A 7,357-nucleotide genomic window follows, 5' to 3' on the forward strand; every position below is an offset into this window, starting at 1 on the left:
CAGGACCCCGATCGATCGAGCCGGTTGGGGGTGGATGAACAGGACGACCCCGTGGAGGGCTGGTTGAACAGTAGCCGGTGGAGGGCTGGATGAACAGTAGCCCGTGGAGGGGTGGTTGAACAGGACCCCGTGGAGAGGGCTGGTTGATCAGTAGCCGGTGGAGGAGCGCGCGGTGGAGGCTGGATGAACAGGAGCCCGTGGATGAACAGTCGCAGGTGGGGGTGGAGGAGGTCGACGATGGATGAACAGTAGCCCGTGGAGGCAGTCGACAGTGGAGATGAACAGTATCCCGTGGAGTCCCGTTTTGCGGTACGCTACACCCCTCCTGATGAATAGGACCCCCGTTTCGACCGTAGCGCTCCAACACAAGTCCGTTTCCTCCATTTTGCATTACGCCACACCCCTCCCGATCAACAGGACCTCGTTTCGACCGTAGGAGGTCCAAGAGAAGTATGTTTCCTCCATTTTGCGGTACGCTAGACCCCTCCCGATGAACAGTATCCCGTTTCGACCGTGGCCGGTCGAACACAAGGTCGTTTCCTCCGTTCTGCTGTACGGGCCTCGTTTCCATCGGCTGTTCCGTCCAAGCCGGTTGGCTCCCGATGAACACGACGACACATTCCGTCCCGACCCAGCCTGTTGGATCCCCATGAACACGACGACGACGCAGTTTGTCCGTTACGACCCAGCCATGTACACGAGCCCTGGTCGTACGTATGCGCGAGTAGGCGTTCGAGACCCTGCCCATATGTACGTACGTGGCCGTATTTTCTTTCTTGCACCCTGGCCGCTATATGTACGTGTACATGCTACGTGCGCGCCGCTACCACGACACGTGCGCGCCTCTACTACGACACGTGCCCTTCCTTACATGGCCACGGTTCATCGCTGCAGCCTGCAGACACACCGATCGACCAGTATGTACGTAGACATTCGCGACCAGAATGACAATGCTATGTACGCTTCGACCAGGTGGGTCCCGACTGTCAGGCACTTCCTTGCGTGCGAAGATGTAGCTGGTGGGTCCCAGCAGTCAGGGGGTGAATCATTTTTTTTGCCCGTAATATGGACGCACTTCCTTGCGTGCGAAGATGTAGCTGGTGGGTCCCAGCAGTCAGGGGGAAATGTTTTTTTATGAAATACGGTGGCTCGTTCGGTGGGTCCCTGCTCTTAGGTGGAGGAATCATTATTTTGCGCGTAATAAGGAGGCCTTTCCTTGTGTGCGCCTGTGGACCCAGCTGTCAGCCTCTCCACGTACAGTCCAAGTTCGATGGATGTCGTTCGTTGACCACGTTGACCACGGCGCGCCGAGAGCACCAGGGCGGTGGACGACGGCGAGGCCTAGGAAGGGAACGACACAGAGCCGGGGAAGACTCGGCAGTGGTTGCCCACGCGGTGGGGAGTACGAGGGTTTATTAGTTTGGCTGCCGTCGCCGGAAAATAACAGGAGGTGTGGGTGAGTAGAGGAATGGCCTGGCCAGCAATGGAGTAGGGTGGGGCGGTGCGGCCTGTGCGGCAGCACAGCCGGCCACGGGAGGCGGGAGCAGGCAGTCCCACTGGCGCTGGTTTGGGCGGCTGGAGCAAGAAGACCAGAGGTTGAAGAAGCACTACGGCCGTTGGATGGACATCGTACGTTCTCTGCAGCTAGAATCGTTTATATTGACTAAGTTGACAAAGCCCTTGGTACGCCTCAATTTAGTAGGCCCACAGGTCAGCCTCCGAAACGGTGCGCCCCAGATGTCAGGGGGAGGAATCATTTTTTGGGCGGCTGAACCTAGAATATCCGAGATTGAAGAAGACACACGACATTCGTTGGATGGACATCCAACGGCCATTGCTGCTAGAACCGTGTGTTGACTATAAGTTGACAAAGCCTTGCATACGCGTCAACTTACTTTTTTTAGGGGACGCGTCAACTTAGTAGGCCCACAAGTGTGTGGCAGAGAACTTATAGCCCATTTGCGATTTGTAAGAATGTATAGCCCATTTTTGAATTCTAATGGAATTTACTACAGCCCATTTACAGTTTGTTAAAAGTACAGTCCATTTTCTAGCTAGGACAACAATTAATAATTTCAACCAACCGTTCAAAATAGAATTCACACATTTTGATGGGATCCGACATATTTTTATCCCGAAATTTCTAGTCAGATTAAATACAATTTCAATATAAATTTGTATTACGTAAAAATCCAATGAAACATTGCACGCGCAACAATTAATGAAATTAAAATTTTCAAAATCCATTTTTTATAAACTAATTATGTGTTTGGTGCATTTTTTTATAGTTACTGCCCAGTTTTTATAATTACATCCCATTTATTATCTCTTAAAGCCCATATTCTTTTTAAGCCTAATGCATCCCTCCTTGGAAAGATTTGCAGCCCAGCGGGGCGGAGAATAACAAGTTGACCTTGCCTGGGTAATCCTCAAAAAAAAGTATAGCTGGGCTAGCCATTTTCAGCTTGAAAAAAAGTAATATCTGGGCTGGATATCTGGCCTGGGCTAGACGGGCCACAGCCCGCCCACTCAATACCCTGCTCTCCTTTGAACAACAACGAAAACATCGCTCAAGAAGAACTGTGCAGTGCTCACACCTCGAAAACACAAATACTGCTCGAGCTGCTTGGTCCGAGCTGTCGGCCGCTCCTTATGCACTTCTCTTGTTGATTGACTACATAGGTTGACAATGGTGTGGGACTGTGATGTCAGGAAACCAGGAGGAAGCAAAAATATTATAGTTGTATATAATAAGGAGGCACTTGCGTACATGCGGTTATGGCTCTGGTGGGTCCCCACTGTCATCTTCTCCAAGTAAAGTCATCTCCTCATTCCTCATGTCCGTTGACCATGTTGACAACGTGAGACGGCGGCGCCACGGCAAGCGCAACAACTCGAAGGACGATGGAGAGGGCCTCGCGGGCCCTACGAATGGTCTGATACAGCGCCCGCTGCTCATTCGGGAAGCCAGGATCATAGGGCCACATGTCCGCGACAGCATTGTCGTTCGCTTGTTCACCGGTGCTCATTGAGGAGACGGAGGTTGCAGCACAGGTCCTCCCGTGCTGGTAGCTCTTCCGCCATTAGGGCGTCGAAGTGCGGCGGCACCTGCTCTATGGTGAACACGCCATGAACCGGCTTGGACAGTGGCGCCAGCTCCTGGTCGGAAGCTACGTCCATCGTCTGATTGTCGACGCTCAGCTCGGCGAGCTCGCTGGCGAGCCAGCATGTCCGGCTGCTAGACCGACCCGCTGCCAAGCACGAGTCTGACTGCCCTGGCCCACCCAGACCGCCTCCCTCGCCCGCACGCGCTTTCCTCCCGAAACGGTCAGTGCCGCCCGCCCCGCTTCCCAGTGCAGGCGATTGCTCCGCCTTCAAACGACACAAGTGTCGTCCGTCCATCCGTCTGCCGCCCACATTAATGATGCACGGTTGCCGAGGTGGCTACTCTGGCGCCACACGTCCATCCCTCCGCTGCGCGCCATTGCTATATAAACTGCTGCGCCGGCCATAGCCGCAGTCATCCGCCTCCGTTCCCTTTCTACTGTCCACACCACTACTGCCCACCATGGCTTGCTCGCGCTCCAGCGCTCTTCGGGACGGGCGGACAATGGACCACAAGGAGATGGCAGCCATTGCTGCCGACAGGCTGGCCAGCTGGCATGAGGAGGACGACGACGTCCCAATGGATAACATGGTAGTTGACGATCCGGCGCCAACCCCTCCTCCGCACCATCCTCGCCGGTGCGTTGCACCATGACCATCGGCGAGGCCCGTGCCCAATACATGGACACCGTGAGGCAGAAGCGTGAGGAGCAGTTTCGGGAGGCGCATGCCGACGCCGCCTACAAGCACCATCTCCTCCAGGAGCACCTGCAGGCGGAGGAGCAGATCGCCGCGGAGCGGGCGGAGCAGGAGGCGCTGCTCGACTCGTACCGCTCCGCCCGCGAGGGCTGCCTCGAGCGCTGGCGGTACCGCATGCGGGTGGCGGAGGCTGCGCTGCCTACAAAGAGGGCGATGAAGCGGGCGAGGCGCTGTTTGGCGAGACCGAGGACGAGGTAGAGGACAATGCCGGCTCCGATGAGTGTCGACGAGGCCCTGCTCCGCCGAGGCCCCGCGATGCCAACAACGAGGCAGAGGACACCGCCGGCTTCGCCGAGGCCCCGCCCCGCCGGCACCGAGGCAGAGGACATCGCCGGCTCAGTCGAGGCCCCACCCTGCCGGCAATGAGGGGGAGGATTTCCCCCGCTCCACCGAGGTGCCGCCCTACCGGCAACGAGACAGAGGACATCGCCGGCTCCATCGAGGCCCCGCCCCGCTGCCAACGAGGCCGCGCAACACAGAAACGAGGAAGAGTAGAACACGGTAGGTCGCCGCCGCTCGGGTCCAAGTAAGGCCACCGCTGCTACCCTCCGGTTGAAGCCAAGCTAGGCGGGTTGACCATTGACGGCCAATTAGCTTCTTGGCGGCGACGTGGAGTCAGAGAGCTACATTAGAGAAGGACGCTGCTTCAGTTACTTAACTGCTGGTGCAGTTGGATCACTGACACGTGGGCCCAAGAGGCATCTGGGCCACATGTCAGTTACGCAACTGCACCTGCAGTTAAGTCACTGAGGCTCAGTCCACTGGAGAATAAGCTTCTGTTCGGCTCAGTTGGACACAGGTGGGTAGATTCGGTTAATTAATTATACCTCCAGCGCACCCCTTTTTAGTTGAAGAATGTATGAAATGTAATGAAATCCGGCATATTTATATGAAATCCGACCGTGTATGAATGAATTTAGTTCGAATTCTTGTATCACTGGCATTGGACGAACATGCAAAACAATACGTACTAGGATTATTCCCAGGGTGATCACCTCGTTTGCAGCAGTTTCACGTGTACTCCATCCAGTCCTTTTTAGTCTGCATACAAGTTTTGTCTGCAGTCAAAGTATCTCTACTTTGACCAATCTTTTAGAAAAAAATGTATGAACATTCACAATGTAAAATCAACTGACTTGGAAGAAATCTAATATGCGAAGTAAAAAGGAACAGAGGGAGTACAAAGATTTTGAGCTGCTTTTTAGCGTTCCTGTACATTGCAATCAAACACACAGGCCTGGCAATTCATAGAGAACATTCAAAACAATCGATGATTATGCATCTCAGCGATTCACATGTCAGAGCCAATATTTACTTCACAACTAAACAATAAAGAAAAATCGATCGATGCTGCTGATAGCAAAGGGCATCCCATTCAAAAATATCAAACGCATGTCTTCTTGCTAACATCAATGAGCAAAATTTGACAAGGTTGTCCCATTCCAAAATGTCAAATGCGTGTTGTTTTGCATACATCAATGAGCAAACTTTGACAAGGTTTTCCCATTCCAAAATATCAAATGCCTACGATTGTGGAATGGGCAGGGTTTGCCATCAGTTCGGACATTGGCATGGCACCTCGTGCTAAATCAACCAGCTGTTCTTTTTGTGCAGTTTCACCAAAATCAACCAAATTTGCACGTAGCTTGTATGATTTTGCCTTTATATGTTGCAACGCCTTGAACATATCGGCACATCCTTTCTTGTGGTGGAAATGAATGATTCGATGTATTCATGAACATTTTGTGCAGTTCCCAATGAAATCAAGCTGAGCACCCCTGTTTGCAAAAATACAAAAAAGTGATTAGTATAAAGCAAATTGTACTATGAATTGCCAGATAAAACAGGCACCTACATGGTCCATGTAGATCACACTTAAAAAAATGTAACTTACTGGAAAGAGTCCTAGAAAACATTGTACTTGTGCATCGCAGCAAAAAAGATGGAGATCTGTCAGTCCTTCTGAGCTGAGGTTAGTTTGGTCTTGTGGGGAGTAATGTAACCATCCTTCAACTGCTCCTTCTGAGGAGAAGATAGACAGGGCTTCTTCATTCTGGCATAATCGGAACTAGTCACTTCGCATACTCCATATTCTTCTTCAGAGGAGGATGATCCTGTTGTGCAAAGACAAGAGGACAACTAAATTCTAGCATCCCTGTTTGCTCGAAAAAAAGGAAAGGAAATATTTAAAATAGCACAGATGAAGCACTTCTCAAGGACAATACCACTTTCTCATGACAGTATCTAAACAGTAGCACAACACCAATAGAGATGACAAAGCTCAATCATATGGATGAAATCCGTGGGTGAGTACCAACCTTTGTCAGGAGGCTTATTTTGTAGAGCATACAGATCAAGCACTTCTCCGGAACCATCTGTTGTGATCTACTGTGGTTGCCATGCTTACTATATACTCTCGATTAGTTTAATGTTTCCAACATCTTCTTGTGCAGTTCCACTAAAATATATGGTATCTTCAAAGAAGGTCCATGTTTGCACAAGTAGAGATAATTACATATTACATTAAGAGTGGCATCAAATCAGTGGAAAAACAATTGCTCGTTCCAGCCATAGCAATAAATTAAGATGCAAAAACTATATCATTACTTGTGTCATCACAGTTCCAGTGCTTCATTACAGCACCGGGAGTTGATTTTTCTTTTCTTCCGCTTGTTCTTCCCCTTCATCACTTGGTTCAATAACAGACAAGCTTCACCTTCAATGTAAGATTTGGCATGTCAATTAGGGAGCGCAAGTATAGCTAAATAACGACATTAATTTTCTGATGAAAGTGGAAAAATACAGGCCAAAAGTTGTGAAATATCCTTATCTTACCTCAATGGGATATTACGGTGCACGTACAGATTGGAAGTCTTGTCTCCATTCGTGCAGTTCACTAAAATCAAGCAACATTACCATACAAGTAGCACAACATATGAAAGCACACTACACAATCATGTGAAAGAAGGCTAGTACTGACCTCTCATGACGCAGAATTCAAACAACTCACAAGAAAAAGATCTGAACCAAATTTGCCAACACGGATAGGAAGTAAGATCTCCTGTTGTGTAGTTCCACTAAGATCAAGCAATCAAGCAACGTTGTCGGTGTGACATTTTGGTTGAACTGCACAAAACACTCTTAAAACAAAAGTGTTTTGTGCAGTGCAACAAAAGGTCACAATAGCAATGAGGTGAAGTAGATAACCCTATTTACACAGAGGTGCAAAGGAAACAACAAGTGGTCAATAACGGTGGATGACACAGAAGCCAACAAAAAGAAGCATCTAACTTATCTAAATGGGAAAGAAAGCAAGAGAGCAGCATTTCTCAAACGGTGGCATTAATTCATATTAACAGAGAGATTCTATTACCAATAAAATTCGTTAAACATGTAATTTGATTTTAACTGCGGCATTGCATCAATTTTCCAGCGGCATTATTAGAGGGTGTTTGTTTACACGGACTTTTTGGTGTAGGGACTAAAAAAGTCC

This window comes from Triticum aestivum, chromosome 5D, assembly GCF_018294505.1.
Source record: "Triticum aestivum cultivar Chinese Spring chromosome 5D, IWGSC CS RefSeq v2.1, whole genome shotgun sequence".
Classification (NCBI taxonomy): Eukaryota; Viridiplantae; Streptophyta; class Magnoliopsida; order Poales; family Poaceae; genus Triticum; species Triticum aestivum.